General features: G+C 41.8%; 1 long non-coding RNA gene across 2 annotated transcripts in view; it reads left to right on the forward strand.

The window, feature by feature from the left end:
- LOC146359597 (uncharacterized) overlaps window positions 1–20064 on the forward strand; it is a 78899-nt gene that overhangs the window by 36846 nt on the left and 21989 nt on the right. The window contains exons 2-5 of one of the 2 annotated variants that reach the window (XR_014786716.1): window positions 6285–6412; window positions 7910–8019; window positions 10265–10425; window positions 11578–12198. This is a non-coding gene — a long non-coding RNA (uncharacterized LOC146359597). Of the gene's footprint in view, window positions 1–6284; window positions 6413–7909; window positions 8020–10264; window positions 10426–11577; window positions 12199–20064 lie in introns of those variants that run through there. The other variant, XR_014786715.1, reaches the window with a different exon arrangement.

Below are 20064 nucleotides of genomic sequence, written 5' to 3' on the forward strand. Positions count from 1 at the left end.
TTTTTTTTTGCGGGGGGGGGGGGGGGATGCCAACCAGACTCTGTCCCACCTCTGACCTGCAATATTAACAGTGGGCACAGGGCTGCTGTAGGCTACTCTTTCTGAGCACAGGCAACCTGCAATAAGAGATATAACAGTGAACTACACCACAGGGTGATTGTATACTATTGTCTCAGGCCAACCTGCACAATGGGAATAAAAGCAATGGATTGCTGTAAAGTACTGCAGGGTTGTTGTAAGGTACTCTCAGTTTCAGCCCAGCGACTGCAATAATATAGCATTGTCAAGAATAACCAGCTGTGTACTTTTCCAGTCTCTTAGATGGAAGACTACTGGTAGCTCCAAGTAAGAGTCCACACCCCGACTTTAAGACACGCACGCGCGCACGTGTACACGTGCGCGCACACATATATACACACACACAGAGACACACATACTAATCACTAACCAACATTGATGGATGCTGTGCTGATTGCCTTGGATAATTAGCTTTTTCATGTTTCTGCCTGTTTCTGTTTTATTGCAAATTAAAATAAACTTCCCTTGAGACATTAAAAGATGACCCATAGGCCTGTTGTGTTATGCTATTTTTGTAAGTACTAGCTTTGTGTATGCTGTTTCTCTGTGCAGTTGCCATAAGCCAAATAACACTATTTTCCCATGAAAAGACATGCAAGCATCTTTTTTTTTAACTGACTGTATATGTATAAATGTGTGCTCCTCTACACATATCTCTTGTAAACAACTGTGAGTATTAGTACAGAAATGCAAGGATGTGGGTGATGTATTATCTCAATAGAGATTATTGCACTATGCGTGATAGCTAACTAAAGGGGAAAACTATTGGTGTATGGAATGCAGCAGATGGCCCAAACTGTGGACCCCACAGACAATTTTTAAAAGAAACAACGTCTGAAAAGCAGAAATATTTTTCATGAATATTATACACATTTTACACTGGCTATTCTAATTGATGCTTGGGCACAATCCAAACTGCTGACCTACAAAGCCCATGTGATTTGGTACCAGCTTCTCTGCAAGACTCTGTTATCTTGTAGGAGCCTGCCCAGGCTTTAAGATCTTAGGAGATCTAAAGATCTTTGGAAATCTTTAAGACGTTTGGAGATCTTTTCGTCTTGCCAACATCTGAAGTGCATTTGGTGGGAACTTGAGAGAGGGCTTTTTTGGTGGCTGCTCCTAAGCTCTGGAACTCCTTGCCAAGGGAGGCTAGATCAGTAGCATTTCTGATGACCTTCTGCCAGCAGGCAAATATGTCTTTATTCAAACAGGCCTTTGTCCTCAATGCTGATGGGGCTATAGGTAAGCCTTAATATAGGATTAACTATATTAAGCCATTATAAGTTTTCTGAAATGGTTTTAACTTGTTTTTAGTGGTTTTATTAATTTATTTCTTTTTTATTGTTTTGGTATTTTGTATTGCATTGGAAGATTCAAAGGAGAACCAGGAAAGTGCTTATCTTCAGAATAATCCATTTCAGAGAAGTTGGTCAGGGGAGAGAATGCTTACTCCTAGGCAAAGAATTATCTCTGTGGCACTCTTTCAGTCCCTAAACCAACCTTCCCTAGTGCTCTCCAGATGTGTTGGACTACAACCCCTATCATCCCAAGCCAGCATGCCCAATGACTTGGTTGTAGTCCAGCACATCTGGCTACCAGGGTTTGGAAGGCTGCCCTAAATCAAAAGGTGATTTAAAAGATCAGTAGTAACTACTGCTCAATTTAAGTAAAGAAGGTGTTGGCTGACCTTTTGAGTGTGGGTGGCTTTTGAGTGTGGGTGGCTTTTGCCATGTATTTCATTATCATGTATTCATTTACAGTGCTTTTGAAGTGGGTTCAGAGGCTTGGGTTTTTCAGCTGCTCATCACTTCTTCAAGTTAATGTCAAGGAATGGATCACCACTAAGATTCTGAGAAATGGGAATTTCAGAGGCAATAGGATCAGACTAAATGTTGCATGATGCATGCTTTTGAAACATGCTTAAACTGGCCAATTTTATTTTGAAGAAAAAGCAGCCATGGGACCCTGATCCGGAATGTGTTCCTAATTGGGATGAGGCTCTGTGCCAGTTTCCTGCAGAATTGCCATCCCGGTGCTGTTTCCTTGAAACAGCTCCTTTGGGGGGAAAATAGCAGCCAGTTAGGGGGCAGGAAACTGATGCGGGTCCCTGATCTAGATTAGCAGCATAGTCTGGATCAGTGCCCTGCTCTTCTTCTTCTTCTTCTTCTAGATAACAATGGCAAGTTTAAACACACTTTTTTTTAAAAAAAAAAAGTGTGAGTAACATAATGTGTAGCTTGGCCCTGAAATGGTTTAAACAGTGGAAATGTTGATGCTGACTTGTAGGTGGGAACTAGCCTTATTTTACAAAGTTACATTTAAGCACTTGTGTAATATGGCTTTACATTTTATTTGATATTTACATTACAGCTAATTTGATTTTCTTTATCGTATCATAGATAATATTTTGCTGGATGAGCTAACTCTGAAAAATCACTTTCAGGGTATAATTAGGAAATAACGACTGCTTTTATTCTCTTGTTTCCAGCCCAAATGAGAGACTCTGCCCAGTGCATTGGGGAAAATACAGTCCATTAAGAACTTTCAAGGTGCTGAACCACAGCATCCTGTCAGAGAGTACTTTGCCTTTGCCTTGCCTTGCCTTCTGGGGTCCTCATGAGTCAAGCACCTCATGACATCATATGTGGTGGTAGGGTGCTGCTTGGGTTTGGCATGCCACCGTCATTGCCTTCATTGGTGTTGCAGACAGCAGTCCAGGGTGGCTGTGGACCCTGGTGCTTACAGTCAGGGGGGAAAACAAGACAGGCTCCCCCAGATTAGCCTCTGGCTCGAGGTATTAGGACCTCTACAAGCCTGTGGAGTTGTGGATGCAGATATCGCCAGAGGCCCCTGCCTGGTCATCTGAAGAGGCCAGAGGGTGACCAGAAGAAGAAGTGAGGCAAAGGATTATGGGAAAGGATCTCCTACCCCTTGACAGGACACAGGAGTGAGGAGCCTTGAAAGAATCCCAGCAACAGCCTCATACAGCATATGATGCCATGAGGCTCTTGAACAGGGCTGGGGCAACCTGCAGCCTTTGGCCTAATTTCAAAAGCCCTCTGCATGCAGTCAAGACAGACCTCTGGCAGGGGTGATCTTTCCCTCCCATGGCAGCTCGCTGGGTAGAAAGGGAGGAGAGAGGAAAAAAAGCGGGTGGCAGAAAGAGAAAGAGAAAAGAGGTGACCCAGTCCCTTTTGGCTCCAGCCTCGCCCACTGCTGGCTTCATCCCCCCATGACATGCGGCCCCTGACAGATTACCTGCAAGGGAATGCAGCCCTTGACCCAAAATTATTCCCCACTCCTACTATTGAAGGAACAGGAAAATATAAACATAGTAATTTGCAACAAGTAAATACAAGCCAACTGAAGGGGATGGAAGATTGTCCATGCAGATCTACTTTTAGTATTGTCTTTTGTTAAGTGAGAAAAACAAATCCCTATCCCAGAGGAAGGCCGAGCACTTATATATCAATATTTTACAGTTAATTTTATGAAGAGGTCTGTCTGTCTGTCTGTCTGAATGCAAGGTAGTCTGTTAGTGAAGAACATTCACTGAATAGTTCTCTTAGCTACTACTGCTTAATCCTCACTTGAAACCATAATCCTGTTTTTATGATACATTGGCGCAGGTTGCTGTGAACCAGGTCAAAAATAGAGCATTATATCTGTATACAGGTGAGGAATAAATTTCCTCCACAGAGTCCAGAAACAATAGTTTTCCAAGGAAAGAAGCCATTATCTTGATTGAACTAGTTCAGTAAAGAAGAAAAAGGTTTTTCTTTTTCTTCACATCCAATGTTTAAATTTGAAAAAAAAATTTTTTTTAATGGTTCATAAGAATATAGAAGAAACACATGAATAAACAATATAGTACCATTGTGGGGACACTTTTATGAATGGTACGGCTCATTACTCTGTAGGACAGCATGTGCTCATCCATCCATCCATCCATCCATCTATCTATCGCTTTAGGTTCCATCCCTGGCATTCCTGAACTAAGTGAGACTCATCAAACACTTCTGAAAAATTAATTTAAGGAGGGTTACTTTGACAAACTTTGAGAAACCTGTAGAACATAAATGATGGAGGGAGCAATCCTATCTAGATTGACAGTCGCCTCTGAGCCCGGGGGTGCCTGCCTATCTAGTGGAGGGTGGGAGGGGTGGTGAGGAGTGGATTTCCTTCTTATTCCCCTTGCCTGGCTTTCATGGCTAGGGGTGGTGAGGAGCGTGGGACGCGGCAGCCGGACGACACATAGAATGTGTCGTACCAGCATTTCCGACCTCTCCGCCCTACCCCCAGAAATGCCCCATTTTTGTTGCACCGTGCTGCTCTTACAGGTGCAGAGTGCAAGGCTGACCCCTGCTGCCTATGAGGCAGCCCAGGAGGGAGTGGGAGTCAGTTCTCCAGGAACCGATCTCAGAGCGTGGGCTCCGAGGTCGGTTCCTGGAAACAGACGTATCCTGTGGCTGTCTGGCTGCTGACTAGCGGCTGTAGGATTGCTCCCTAAAAGAAAAAGCCAAACCTCATTCCACAAACTTAGACTGCTTACAAGCATCTGTGAATATTACACATGCAGTGCAGGCTCCAGGTTTTTGAGGGCCCTGGCACAAGGCACCCTCAATGGGCCCCCTCCCTCCACGAGCCTGCCTTTTCAGTGCCATTGTCACTAGCTGCTCTTGCTAGCTGCACTAGCTGCTCTTGATGATCTTCTTTCTCACCATTGTTACCACCTGCTTGCTTGACAGACAGAGAGCCAGGGAGCAAGCAGCATCTACTGCTCCTCCTCCTCATCATCATTGTGTGGGCCAGAGGAGAGGCAGGTGAATGAGCCAGGTCAATGGTGAAAAGGAGGAACAACTCCAGGGGCCCTTGTCAGTGGGCCCCTGCTGGAGTTTGGGCCCTCAAGATTTGCTTTACCATGCCTACCCTTTGTCAGGGTTCCCCTGTTGCCTACTAAATCAACACTCAGAGAAAAGGGCTGCTTTCCAAGGCTTTAATTCCATTTGCCCTAATGGGGCATACAGATGCTAATTGCTAGATACTCAGAGAACTACAAAGGAACAGCCATCTAGGGGTTCAAAGGGAAAGTACGTCAGTTGATCTCCGTTTGGGAAAAGGGATCTCCGTTTGGGAAAAGGGCAGCAATTCTCTGAACTTAAGGGGTGGGAGGGGAAGATCTCCCCCTCTTCCGTGATGCTTCTGGGTGCAGCTGTTGATGTCGAGCCAATCGGGCTGAGCGCCGAAACTCGGCCTCTGCGATCTCTCGCTTGTGCCTGCGTCTGCACCTCGTGTCTAAAAGTTCAGGTTTTCCTTCCCTTTCCACGCCTTGTTTGCTGTCACTCCCAGGGATGTGAGAAGGGGGGGCTCCCCCTCCAGCTGTGCCTCTGAAGTCTGGGAAAGTTCCTCCCCCACGAATTGCCTCTCTTCCTCAGAATCCGAGCTGCTTTGGGACTCTATGGGCTCAGATACAACCCTGACACCCTTGATGCCAGCACTGTACACTTGTTATTTATATCTAGTCTAATATATGCACTTTGTAAATATTCCAAGTTATGTGTGTATATAATATTTAGGCACATAACCAGGGTTGGGTAAGTGCCTCTAGCAGCATAGACTTGGTTCAGAGTATTTTTTAAAACAACAACAAAAAATCCCGCATGTCCACAAAACCCATGTTGGGAAATAATTTACCTCCACAGTCTGTACAGAGCAAAATAAGGCCCCTTAAGGGCAAATATCAGATATACTCAAGGCTTCAATTTATTGGAATGAGCATGCTACTTGAATGTAGGGCTGAGTTAGAACACAGTTCGAAAAGAAATGGTGATTGAGAGCTGATCCCAGCTGGGAGATCCGGCTATATCAAATGTGTGAGTGAAGCCTCTGGCAAAGGGACAAGTTCATGCAACTGTCAAAATGAAAGTAACTCTATATAATTACTTTCACAACAAGATTGCTGGTTGAGGGTCACAGTGGTCAGGAGCACTTGGAAGGGAGACTTCGGTATGCCTGCCTGTGATCAGATGGGAGATTGGGCAGCTGCTATTATCTCGTAAAAGTTTGGAATGCCTGCTGCATTTCCGGTGAAGTTCCTTTCATAACACTGGGGGTGGAGGCTGAGAAGAGTGCCTATGGTGGCTTTTAATTTGGATTAGGAGCATGAAGTAAAAGTATAAAGCCTTCCCCCCTGTGCCCAGATCCAGAGTTGGCTGGGCCTCACAGAACTGATGAACTTCCCAGCCTTGCAACAGTGGTGATTAGATGGGCAAGAAGATGCAGATGATGGGACAAGCTCAGCTATTTAGAAGAAAGAGGGAGTCATAGCCAGCTGGTGAGTATGACCCTATACGGCTCCATCCTGTTGGTGGTGAGGAACACAGAGCCATGAAAAGGAGAAGGACTCTTGGACCCATCTCCTGCCACTGACCTCTTTCAACTTGCAATGTTTCATCAGCTTCCTCCGAGGAGTTTCTGTATTTAAAATATCTCTATACCACCCTTCATTGCGAAAACACAGGGTGGTGTATGAATTTAATTAAAACAATTAAAATAAAGTACAAAGATAAAAACAGAAAAATATACTAGGTTAGGTATTAAAATTCAGGAGTTCAGAAGGGTACCGAAGGAGAACAGACATAGGACCAAATAGAACACAACTGGAGATTGCAACTAAATTAGTGGTGGGCAACTCCCAAGGGTTGGGGGGCATCATTGCCCACTGGAACCCACCAAGGGCTGCAGTCCACCCCCACCACTGCCAAAATTGCCACTGACTCTGCTGAAACTCTTTGATTTGGCAAGGAAAAAAGGCAGTGGAGGCTGGTAGCTTTGATGTCAGTGGGGCTGTGAATCAGCTCTGGGTTTCAGTCAGAAAAAGTCAGAGCTTTAAAAGAGCTATCCAAGGTGCTGAACCCTATCCCCAAAATGGTTTCAGCACCTTGGACAGCTCCTATAGAGTTCTGGCTGGTTCTGACAAACCCAGGACGGATTCACAGCCCCACTGACATTGGAGTCACCAGCCTCCACTGAAAAACGTGGAGCAGGCAGCGTGCCCTTCATTTGCAAGCAGAATCATCATGGAGTGCAATTCTGCTTGCAAACAAGGGACAGCGGCAAATTCGGCAGCGGTGGGAGTGAGGCGCAAAACTGGTCTGGGACAGATACAATATTACAAGAGACTCAGGCCACATTCCCTTCCTCCATTCATACTGCTAATATGTAGTACAACGTAACACCTGATGTGAGGTAATTGCACAATGTGTTTCCCGTCCCCTCTGAAAATAGCCAGTGATGGGAGGCAGAGGGGGGGAAATCACAGAGAATTATCACATAATGCATAGGGTTATTATATTGGCTGTTACGAAGAAGAGGAAATAAATAAATATGGAATGAAAATCTTACTCTGGTCTGATTCAGCCTCTTGGCCTGAATTTTTCTACTGCCGGATTTAGGCGGTGATTCTTAAATATCTTATTCTAGCAGAGGCCTAGAGAAGGAGTGAGCTATAATGCTGAAATAAATGGTGCTTTGGATGCTTAAATAGATATTCAAAGGCCTCAGGGAATGAGGTAGAGGGTTTTGATCTGAAATGGAGCAGTTCAACCTGTTTTTATGAGATTTGCACTTAGAACCAGCTGAAATTATTTACATAATCATCTGAGGCTTTAGTTACATCTGAGACTTGACAGTCTCTGAACATTTTATGTCATTTCTTTTAAACACTCTCCCCCCTGCCCAAAAGTCTTGTCACAATTCATTAATAGATTCAACATTGATTGTATGATTTATATGGTACCTAGATCTAATAAAAATATGATATCTTTGATAGGCCCTACAATCCGACATGACTTATACTTCAGGGTAATGAGGCCCCATGTCCTATTTTATGGAGAACAGCCCTCTAGTTGATTGGTTGCCAAGTTCAAGTCCAGTTTAAAGGTAAAGAACCATCAGAAGGGAGAGCTGGGCCTTAAGTTGCCCATCAAAATTTAGCCCCTGGGCAACACACTGAGCAGGGACACAGGTCACCTAGTCATAGTCTTCCCCATTAAGGTGAAATGTCTTATATTTCTCCCTTTACTTAGGGAGGTGGTGGGCTCTCCCACACTGACTGGAGGCATTCAAGAGGAGGCTGGACAGCCATCTGTCAGGGATGCTCTGACTTGGATTCCTGCATTGAGCAGGGGGTTGGACTCGATGGCCTTGTAGGCCCCTTCCAACCCTACTATTCTATGATTCTATTAAAATTATAGTCACTATTTCTAAATTTGCATGCACACATATACATTAGCTTATGCCAATTTTATGCAAACATGTGCCCACTTTTGTCCTCTCTTTTTGGAGATGCATTTCCCCTTTTTTGGTGATGTGTAAGTAGTCTCTCTAGTCCAGAGCATCTAAAACTCAGTCCATTATTATACTCAAGAGGAAAGACTACATTGGAAGTGATGGTCATGGCTCATTATATTAAAAATACAATATGCAAAATTTTAAAACATAAAAAACACACAAACAGGTAGTATACACAAAGACAACAAAGGCAAATGATAGGATCCAGTATAAGGCAGCTTAGTATGTTCATGTGTTCACTAGTTAGCCAGGAGGGGTCTTGTAATTTTTACAATGTGCAATTGTGAACCACTCAGAGACCTTTGGCTTTTGGAAGGTATAGAAATTAATTAATTAATTGTTGACATTGTTTACTTGGACTTACAAAAGGCTTTTGACAAAGTCCCTCACCAAAGACTCCTGAACAAATTTAGCGGTCATGGAATAAGAGGAGAGGTCCTCTTATGGATCAGTAATTGGTTAAAGCAGAGAGTAGGAATAAATAGTCAATTCTCACAATGGATGCAAATAGTGGAGTCCCACAAGGATCTGTATTGGCACTGGTATTGTAGAGGTAGAAAGGGTGTGGAAAATGATTGCCAATTCCCTGTTCCATGAGTGGAAGGGAAAACAGGCAAAATAGTGTGCTCACACTCTTTTTTGTTTTTTCCTTCCTGTGGCCTTTTCTGTTACCACAGGTGGAAATCTTTATTTCTGTAGCTGCCTCCACTAAACCAGCCTCAAAACTCTCTAGGTCTCAGGTATCTACTTTAGGTAGTGTGGGGGTTGGCTGTTAGATGTGGGGTGGATACCCCCCCAAGAGACCACAAAGTTTCAAGTAATGAAGTTTAGATTTTATTGAAGAAAAATGTTAACAAACAGGGATAAATGAATCCAACTAGCCTAACTATACAGTGTCCCTATTTTATTCAGGTCATTTATCCATGCAGTATCATACTGGCATTGGTCCAGCTCATTCAGTTTTCCAGTTCGTGCATGTCTGATACTTTCTTTCCTCAAGGACTCTGGCGTTCCTTCCTTCTCTCTTCTTGTTTTTGTTCTCTCGCTGTTCTATCTGCCTTTGGCTTTTATCTTCTAAAATTATTTTTTCCTCTTTCTCTCCCGCACTCCAACTAATCAGGACGGTAGTTTCTTGTTCGTTTCTGCAAACTAAGTTCCTGTTTCCTGAATTTAAACTTCTTTCTCTCCCTCTGACCTTCTGTTGAACTTTATAATCTCCTGGTTCCTGAGCAGAATGTCTTGATTTCTATATTCTAAGTAAACTTTTGACCTCTAAACTAGTAACCTTTTGGCTGAAACTGATTAGCGCACACACACACACACACACACACACACACACAAATGTAGTAGCCGATGCCATTCAGTAGAGTGTGTTCTGTAAAACTACATACTTGCATGTTGATCTCCCAGCTGCCATGCATGTAAGCCAGCCAGCTAGCCAATGAAGCAATGTATGATCATGTCTAGTTCGGCCTATTATTCCCTGTGACATATCAGGCAATGAAGGGAAAAACACATTTTCCCAATGACAGAAAATGAGTTAAAATTATTTGCAGTTTGAGCACTGGGGAGATAGAGTTGCCTTGAAACAGAAGCACTATTCTGATGAAGCACTCTCAGTTCCCAACAATTACTGTCCAATTAAATTAGCATGTGAAAAAATCATTTGGAAAGGGTCTAAGAGTGGGAACAGAGGAAATGAGGATATGAAATCCTTATTTGAGTGAAACCACTGGCATGTTCAATGTAGTATGCAAAGTTGCAAGTCCTTTTAAACTAACAATTTTTTTTTCATAAAGAGCTAATGAATTGTTTATTTTTCATATCCTTTTAGCATTGATGACTACTACTAAACTGAAGCCTCTGTCCAGCCACATGTCATGTAATGAGATCGGAAGCACTCTGTGGTTCATGCATAGCTTTCTAATAGTGCTTCCGTGATGACCTGGTCAAGCACTCTATTGCTTTCTCTGCCCTTTCCTTCTCCAGTCAATGGTGAGTAGATACATGTCCATTGAGCACTTGAGCTGCTTCCAGATGGGTGGCTTCCCAGCACTAATAATCATTGCTGTTCTGCTGTAAATGACATGGAGAATTGCATCTGACAATTGCAGTTGTCCACACTATCGGGGCTATTGCATGTTCCAGAATGTTCATTTTGCTATGTTTTGTGGATACCACTGGCATCACATAGGTGCTATGGATGTGGAAGGCAATGGTCCAATTCATCTGAGTAGTCTTTCGAAAAAACAACAAACATTTTGAGAAATCCACAATAAATAAATACATAACTTAGCATGACACACTCATTCTGTTACATGTGATTGCTGATTACTACCCATAAAATATAAAAAAAATTCAAAGTGTTTAATGCTTGTTTTGGATCGAAAGTGTAGACTGGAAGTGTTTAATTAAAAAAAAAACATGTTGCTGAAATGGTCGTGACAGAAAAGTTTTAAATGAATATATTCAAGTTAGCACTATAACACTATTAAATTATATTTTGCTAGTATCTTAATTTTTTTAAAGTATAGTGCAAAAAGGATTTTAATGCTAATTAAAATACAAATTTAAAAATAATGAGGTGATAAAATGTTTCCCAGTGTAAAGGTGTGCTGAGCTGTGATAGGTTCACCTGTCTGATACATCACTGCCCATGTTAAATATTGAGAAAAGTAGTGCTAAGGGCATCTACACTTCTGGAGATTGTGCAACTCTTCCGTCCTTCTCAAAAAAGTAGGACTTTTTGAGGCAAGAAAAAAGAAAGAAGCATTGGGAAAACATGGGAGCGATGTGAATGGATAAGTGGTGGATCCTTCTCCATAAACTATGAGTGAATAATGGCACACTAAACACTGAGTGTGGAAGCACCTTTGAACTCTTTGACACTTTCTACTGCCGCTTATTTCAATTTATTTTTAATGATACGTTTAAAGCTACATTTCAGAATTATCCTTTCCCATGTTTTAGCTGCTGGGATATTTATCTCTCCTTTTAAAATTATTTTAAATCACGGTTGTTGGTGCTTGCAAATTCTTTGTGTCATGTGTTTTATGTGAAAATTATGTGAAAATCTGAACTCATTTGGTTCTGTTGCGGATTTGTCCAACATCCCTACCCCCAACTACAATCTGTCCCCTCATACAGATTGATAATGGGGACCAGAAGATCCGAACATATAAGACCAACTCTGATCTGCTTGCACTGACTGCCTGTATGTTTCCAAGCCTGATTCAAGGTGCTGGTTTTAATCTATAAAGCTTTACATGGCTTGGGACCACAATACCTGACGGAGTGCCTCTCACAACACGAACCTACCTGTACACCATGCTCAGCATCTAAAGTCCTCCTCCAGCTGCCTACTCCGAGGGAAGCTCAGAAGACAGCAACAAGGGAGAGTGGTGGCCCCCCATTGGTGGTAGCCCCCCAATTATGGAATGGTCTTCCTGATGAGTCCCGCTTGGCGCCAATATTGTTATCTTTTCAGCACCAGGACAAGACCTTTCTCTTCTCCCAGGCATTTGGCAGTATATAATGAGTTTTAATCGATCCTGGATTTGTCTCATGTTTATGGTTGGTTGCTTAAAGTTGTTTTAGATATATATTATCTTTGTGTATATTGTCTGTTTTTTTTAATGTAACTGGCTTTTAACCCCTGTATACTGTATTTTTAATGTTTTTAATCTTTGTAAACTACCCAGAGAGCTTTAGCTATCGGGCGGTATAAAATGTAATAATGAATAATAATAATATAGCATCCCTGACTTTAAATTTGGTGGGTATGTGTGTATCTGATGGTTTAATGCACATATAATGCTAATTACTTCTATAAAGGGTGTCATTCCTTTTCTGCTGCTGTGGGTGGATCCACGTCTTAATACAAACTAAATTTGTATATATTTCCTTAATTTCCATGATTGATTTGGGCTGAAAAATATATTCCCTCCCCTCTTTTTTTTAAAAAATAGTCCTGGGGTAATACCACACTGATGGAAATAAAAGTGATGAGGGAAGGGGACATGAGACTATGGTAAGAAAAATAATAAAATAGAGTGTAGAAATCCTGCTTCCTACCAGAGTTCCCAAACCACTTCCCTTTGTTTTCTGAGCTCCAGGCAGAAACAGCTTCCCCATTTTCACTGTTTTCTCTTTTACTATGAAGGCTAAAAGCTTACTCATGTTTACAGTAGAAGGTGAGCTTTTACATTTTTTAAAATTTGGATTCTCTAAGGCTTCTCCTGGCAGCTGCTTCTTGCATTGCTGGTTGTGTGATTTAATACTGAGCCAGACACACTGGAAGCAATAAGCAGAACAAAGTGATGGCACTGAAGAGCGAGAGAGAATGTGTGGGTGGGTGTATGTGAAGAAGAGTTACACACCAGTTCCTAGGTGTCTGCCCTGTCTTATCCCCTGCTGTATTCCTTGAGCTAGTGGCTTAACATGTGGATCAATAGTATATCTGTTGATCCAATGGCCATGCTGACTAAGGATGATGGGACATGTAGTCCAACACATTTGTAGGGCACCAGGTTGGGTAAGGCTGATCTATGTGGACCTTACAGGTGTCTCCACACACATGGAGTATTGCATCATTTTCACTGAAAAGCCATCTGTGGTAGTATCCTGTTATGGCTACAGTGATTAGGGATGTACAGACTGTGTAAAATCTGTTCTGTCTGGGTTTCACGGATTGTCAGGCACCTTTTGTTTCATCGTCCACCCACCAGTGGAATCAGATCTTTTGTTTGTTTCTTAATTTGTGCAAATGCGCAATTGCATAATTTTGCATGTGCAAAGTATGCAAATTCCCCCCAAATGTGCATTTTCCTGCTTTAGTCTATGAGGGAAATGGGCATTTTTGGCCAGTTTTTTTATAGTTTTCTATGACGAAATCTGCGCAAAATTTGGGAAACTTAGAAAATCAGTCTGCAAGTCTGTGGAATCCACCCAACAGGGGAAAAAGCTGGTCTTCTGAGGAATCCACGGGTCGGGTTCATGAAAATCCAAACTGATTTGGTTCCATTGTGGTTTTCTCCAATATCCCTAACAGTGGTGTGTCTGTGTTGATCATATGGAAAGCTCCTAAGTTGTTCCACTTCCTACCCAAGCATCCTCAGAGAAACCACATTCTGTGGTAGGGAGTAGATATCTGCTCTTTTGGCTGTGACTGAGGCTGTATAGAGTTCCAGACCTGCAGCCCAATTTGCCCTGATATCACAGCAGACTAGTTCATATTTTTATTCTCTCCTTCTCTCCATCCCCAAATCCTGATCATTTGTGGTGGAAATTTGTGCTCAGAAATCCAGCTAAGGGTGCAATTCTATGCATTTTTAGACAGAGGAAAGGCCTACAATGCTGGGGCATGCTGGGAGTTGTGGGCCTTTTCTGTGTCTAAACATGCATAGGATGACACCCTAAATCCGCAGTTAGGTTTTGGCGTAGGAAACATTTACATATGCCTCCACTTGTAGTAGTTCACTCAAAGGAATGCAAAAGATTAGCTGATGGATACTGCCAAGGTGTCACCACATAGATTTGACCAGGAGAGTGAAAGTCTACTGAGCCTTGCAAGAGATGAAATAAAATACGAAGCAGCACTGCTTTCTCTGACATAGTCTGAGCAAAGAGTGGAAATGGGGAATGTTAAAAGTATTTGAAATTCTTCCCAACATTTGGGGATGGGGAATTGAAATTGTCATGGCCTGCGGTTTATATGGACAATGTTATACTAGCATGTTTAGCATGGAATAGAAAACAGAATGGTAGGGGATGGCACACATAGTCTACACAAGCTGTGAGCACATCTCAGCCCTTTAAAAAACCAAACTAAACCTGCATTCTTACTAGATAGGCCTTACTAAATTTCACATGTCTTCAAATGCCTCTTTCCCATTTGTTGTTTATTTGCTCAGTCGCTTCCGACTCTTCGTGACTTCATGGACCAGCCCACGCCAGAGCTTCCTGTCGGCCATTGCCACCCCCAGCTCCCCCAAGGTCGAGTCCGTCACCTCCAGAATATCATCCATCCATCTTGCCCTTGGTTGGCCCCTCTTCCCTTTGCCTTCCATTTTCCCTAGCATCAGCATCTTCTCTAGGGTATCCTGTCTTCTCATGATGTGGCCAAAGTACTTCAGTTTTGCCTTTAATATCATTCCCTCAAGTGAGCAGTCTGGCTTTATTTCCTGGAGTATGGACTGGTTTGATCTTCTTGCAGTCCAAGGCGCACTCAGAATTTTCCTCCAGCACCACAGTTCAAAAGCATCTATCTTCCTTCGCTCAGCCTTCCTTATGGTCCAGCTCTCGCAGCCATAGATTACTACGGGGAATATTTTGTTGTTCAGTCGTTACCATTGCTTTAACTATGCGGACCTTTGTTGTCAGTGTGATGTCTCTACTCTTAACTATTTTATCAAGATTTGTCATTGCTCTCCTCCCAAGAAGTAAATGTCTTTGGATTTCCTGGCTGCAGTCAGCGTCTGCAGTAATCTTTGTGCCTACAAATACAAAGTCTGTCACTGCCTCCACAGTTTCTTCCTCTATTTGCCAGTTCTCAATCAAGCTGGTTGCCATAATCTTGGTTTTTTTGAGGTTTAACTGCAACCCAGCTTTTGCACTTTCTTCTTTCACCTTCGTCATAAGGTTCCTCAGCTCCTCCTTGCTTTCAGCCATCAGAGTGGTATCATCTGCATATCTGAGATTGTTAATGTTTCTTCCAGCGATTTTAACTCCAGCCTTGGCTTCATCAAGCCTAGCATGTCACATGATGCGTTCTGTGTACAGGTTGAATAGGTAGGGTGAGAGTACACAACCCTGCCGTACTCCTTTCCCAATCTTAAACCAGTCCGTTGTTCGTGGTCTGTTCTTACCGTTGCTACTTGGTCGTTATACAGATTCCTCAGGAGGCGGACAAGATGACTTGAGATCCCCATGCCACCAAGAACTTGCCACAATTTGTTATGATCCACACATCTATGATGAGAACAGAGAGAAAAAATGTTTTTTTAAATGGAGCTGACTAGAGTTTTTACAGACTAGTGGAACCCTTTGTAAATATGATCATCATCCCTGGCAAATAATAGTAAATAAGTTAAGTAAAGAATAGTGATGGTTCCAAAGCTCTCCAATGCATAATTGGAATCCAAACCCTGCCATCAGGACAGGGGTGCACTGGCCATTAGCACCTTGGGGAGAGGGGGAATCACCTTTGTTTCAGTGTTAATGTATGGGGTGTAATAGGATTTCCTCTATGTTAAGTGTTATCAGAAAAAAAGAATTCAAGGACACACAAGGTCTTTTTCTGTGAAACAGCATATATATCAAGTTCCAAAACAAAGAGTATTCAAGCCTTCTGTACATTCCCAACTGCACAGTCTTGAAATAGGGAGGTAAAAAGTCTCCTTCACCTCCCCTCACATGGGGTCAATAACAGTCCAATTGCACACACGACATTGCCTAACTCCTGCTGTTGCTTTGAGATAAAGATCACGTTTTTTGAAAGCAGAATGGCAGAATAAGGGCACTGAGTATAAAAGGAGAGACTGAGCATGCTCTTTCCTTGCCAACCCTGCAGGGTTTTTTTCACACCATGCAGATATCCCTTAATAAACACAATGCTAGTCTTTATTTCTTTTTTATTTCAGACTTATTGGGGTGCTAAATAACACATGAAAAAGAATTGGATCCTTTTTTTACTGAATTCATATTTATGTTGTCCATAGAATAATAGAAAACATTTTTTTATTTTTTTATCTTTAAAGGTTTTGTGTTATGTTTTGAAGGATTTTTGATGGTAATTTTTGTGAACAACCCAGAGAGGTTTGGCTATTGGGCAGTACAGAAATGAAATAAATGAATGAATGAGAATAATGAAAGTGTGGGCAGAAAAAAAGGGAACCAGGCTTCATTTTGTTATACTGAATGTGCTCCATTGCACTTAAGCATGTTCAGTAGCATAGGTTGTCACTGAGAAGAAGGCCAGGATCTCTTCTTGATCATCCCAGAGTGCAGGACATGGAATAATGGGCTCAAGTTGCAGGAAGCCAGATTCTGGCTGAACATCAGGAAAAACGTCCTGATGGTTAGAGCAATATGACAATGGAACCAATTACCTAGGGAGGTGGTGGGCTCTCTCACACTGGAGGCATTCAAGACGGGGCTGGACAGCCATCTGTCAGGGATGCTCTGACTTGGATTCCTGCATTGAGCAGGGGGTTGGACTCGATGGCCTTGTAGGCCCCTTCCATCCCTACTATTCTATGATTCTATGATTCTATGTTGAATTAATCTGATGGGCTATGGGAAAATGATGTTAAAGCAGGAACAAACAGGAAGCTAGTGCAGATGGAAGAGGACTGGTCTAAGATGATCTGAATAGCGAGCACCAGAAAGTATTTGATAGACTAACAGTACAATCCTATGTGTCTGCCCAAAAGTAAGCCCCACTGAGTTCAGTAAGATAGCCGATTTAAAGGTGGGTGAAATGGCTGAGAAATGGTCCTGGTCAATTCGGTTCAGCTCTAATCTGGATGAAACCATTTCTTTTTTCTCCCACTTTGAATGCATCCCACTTCTCTCAAAACCATTTCACTTCCTTTTTTCTTTGATTTTGAGCACTGTACCAAAAGTACAGGAAGCAGTCAAAAAAGAGGAAGGAAAGTTCTTTATCTGAAATGGAAAAATAGAAAGGGTCTCTGCTATGAGAAGGATAGCTGAAATATAAAAATGAAAATATCAATAATAACAACACTGTTTACACACACCAGTAACAGCACTGCTATTGATATTTTCATGTTAACAAGTACAAAATTTTGGTTGATTAATCGGTTAGATTAAATGATTTAAAACTTTTTGATTAATTAAAAAGTGTCACTGATTAATGGGGCAGTGGATTGTCAAAACATTGTTCATTATTTTTAATAAAAGTAATTAGAAAAATTGCAAGGAGAAGATAGCATCTTAGAAGAGCATATCCCTCCCTCTTTCGCACAAAAGGAAATTCCTTGTCTAAGAAGGCTCTTGCTGCATTAGTATGCATATTTAATTGATGAATTAATCAATTAATCAGTAAGCCATTAATCAACTGAGATGTTTTTAATTGGATGACAGTGCCAATTAAAAACAAACAGCCTGTTCTTCTGGATATTAGATATGAATGACCTTCCTCCAGTCCATCCATCCAATGTGGAATGTTCCAAAGAAAAGAGTTGAGAATCTAATATTTTGATTTAGAAGATTCCATTTTCTCTCAGGATTTATCTGTGATTTAGGGATAGATTGTGTCAGTATTAAGGCTGGGCTGAAATTCCTTCCTGTTTCCTGAAAATATTTCCTCCCTGTGAAGATGGGCCCATTTTCTACTATTTCTTGGGGTGGTGGGATAAATTTTGCTGAAATTTTCACCATGTGTGTGTTGCCACTATGAGATGATGACTGAGGGTTTTCCATGTTTTGCCTTGTTTTTCAAACTTTTTTTTTAAATTCTGAGCCACTCACAGAGGCGCTCTCCCTGCAGCTTTTTGCTGGCTGGAAATGATGTTTCATCACTCCTAAGACATTCCAGAAAGTGGCAGGAAGCTGTGGAGAAAGCTTCATACCATTTTCTGCAGCTGCACTTCCCAGAATACTTTGGGAATGAAATGATGCAACATGATATTGGTTCCAAGGCACCGTAGGAAGTGTTGCGGGCAGAAAGTTGTGCCACTGAGCAGTGCAGAGTGTTTTTTTCCAAGTTAAAAAAGCAAGGGAACGATAAAAACTTGTAAGATTAACAGAGCAATACTATGGTCCCTGGGAGGAATGGTGTGGATTCCCCTCCCCTCCCCAGGCCACAGACATAGCTATAACCTGGGGAGGAGAGTGGTGGGAACCCGAGTGGCAAGTCCCTCACCCCCAGGCCTCCCAGCCACTGTGGAAAGGTCCACAGCAGCTCCTCTTCCGAGGTTATTATTGCAACCTTGGAAGAGGGTTTAGGGAGGAAGGAAAGGGGCCGTGATATTGGGTGGAGAGGAGAGGGCAGAGATCCCCAAGCAAGGTAAGTCAGCTAGATCGGCTGGGAGGTCTGTCTAACTGAAAATTATTTTTAAGGTGAAGCATGAGGTGAAAATTCCTCAGTTACTCCACTTACCCTGCCTGGCTCTTGCTGGAGGGCTTTGTATGGCCAGAAATTGGAGACCTTCATCTAAAGAGTGTCAATCTGGTAGGACTGCACTCTTAGTAAGGTGAGCATCAATGCTGCCTCTGAAATTTTAGGGGGGGAAGCTTCACTATATCTGCATCACCCCCAATGAATGGCTGAAAAAGATTTTTAAAAAAATCCTTTTCAAAAAGCTTCCCAATTTCTGATCATTGATCACCAAAGAAGTAAGGATTCTAAGTATTGTTCCAATACATTTAAATAAATAAATAAATAAATAAATAAATAAATATCTCCATCTACAAATGTTCCATTACCCCAGACTTATTTCAGTTTTTTTTTTTAAAGTTTCCTTTTTAAAAAACCGAACTGTATTGGTAATTGATTTCAATCAGTCCATTTGGATGGACACTCAACTTGGCATAAAGAGTGTTATAAAATATTATGCAATTTTTATAGTTGTGCTTCATGTAATGACAATTGCTGCTTTACACCTGGTTCACCAACACATCTCCTTGTTGTTCAGAATGGCTGGAATTAAATGAGATTTTTAACTGCATTTCAGTGAGATCTAACAGTTCTTCATCAATCATCGGAGTGACTGATTGAATAAGGTCAAGCGTTCTGAAGTCTTGGATTTTCACAGAATATACTGCAGATGACTTTACATCCTAAGTCCTTGCTTCATTTGGAAAGAATAATTACTAATCAATAGTGAAGGGCTATGTGACACTGTATGTTAATTCACTCATCCTTTGCCTCTGGAGAACAGGATTCTAGCTTAGGTCATGTGCGAAGTATTTATTTCATGGTTTCAGTCTTGTCCCTGGTGGGTATTTGACCATATCACAAAAAAACCAAGATGCAATCTGATACATGCCACATGGCTGGTAGTTTGTTCCCAAGAATGGAGAAGCAAGGATGCTGCAAGCAAGACAAGACTGGGATATATTAACACCAGAGAAAAGAAAACTGCCCCAGCATTTGATACTATGGCCATTTTGCCATAGGCTGCTTGTTTATAGAAGGTGCTTAATCAGTTTTGTAAAATGCCCTGGCGTTGTTTTGGTGTTGTGCATGTTCAAATACCACACTGACCAATATTCTTTTAAAAAAGAGGACATCTAAATAGCCCATTGAGCATAGAATGGTAATGGGGAAGACCTTTGTTCAGTCCACATTTTTAAGCGAACTGTTCTAATTCGCACTTCCAGGAGAAATGTACAGAAGTAAGTAAGTAATAATTTATTACGGTCAACTGACCAGCAAAATAGATTTATAACATTATACAAAATCCAATAAAAATAATTATTAAACTAAGAAAGAGCACATAGCACAAATTATGCATAATAAAACCTCAAATTAAAGCCTGGCGTATTTTAATCACTTCTGCACAGAATTTGGCAACATTAAGAGCGATATGTGCTTTTACATCGGAAAGAAGTAAATAAACATAAAAGGTGTCTGGACGTCCTGGCAATTTAACTAAAAATGGTTCAATA

The sequence above is a fragment of the Heloderma suspectum genome, chromosome 1 (genome assembly GCF_057233095.1).
Source record: "Heloderma suspectum isolate Gila_16-S chromosome 1, 16-S_ref, whole genome shotgun sequence".
Classification (NCBI taxonomy): domain Eukaryota; kingdom Metazoa; phylum Chordata; class Lepidosauria; order Squamata; family Helodermatidae; genus Heloderma; species Heloderma suspectum.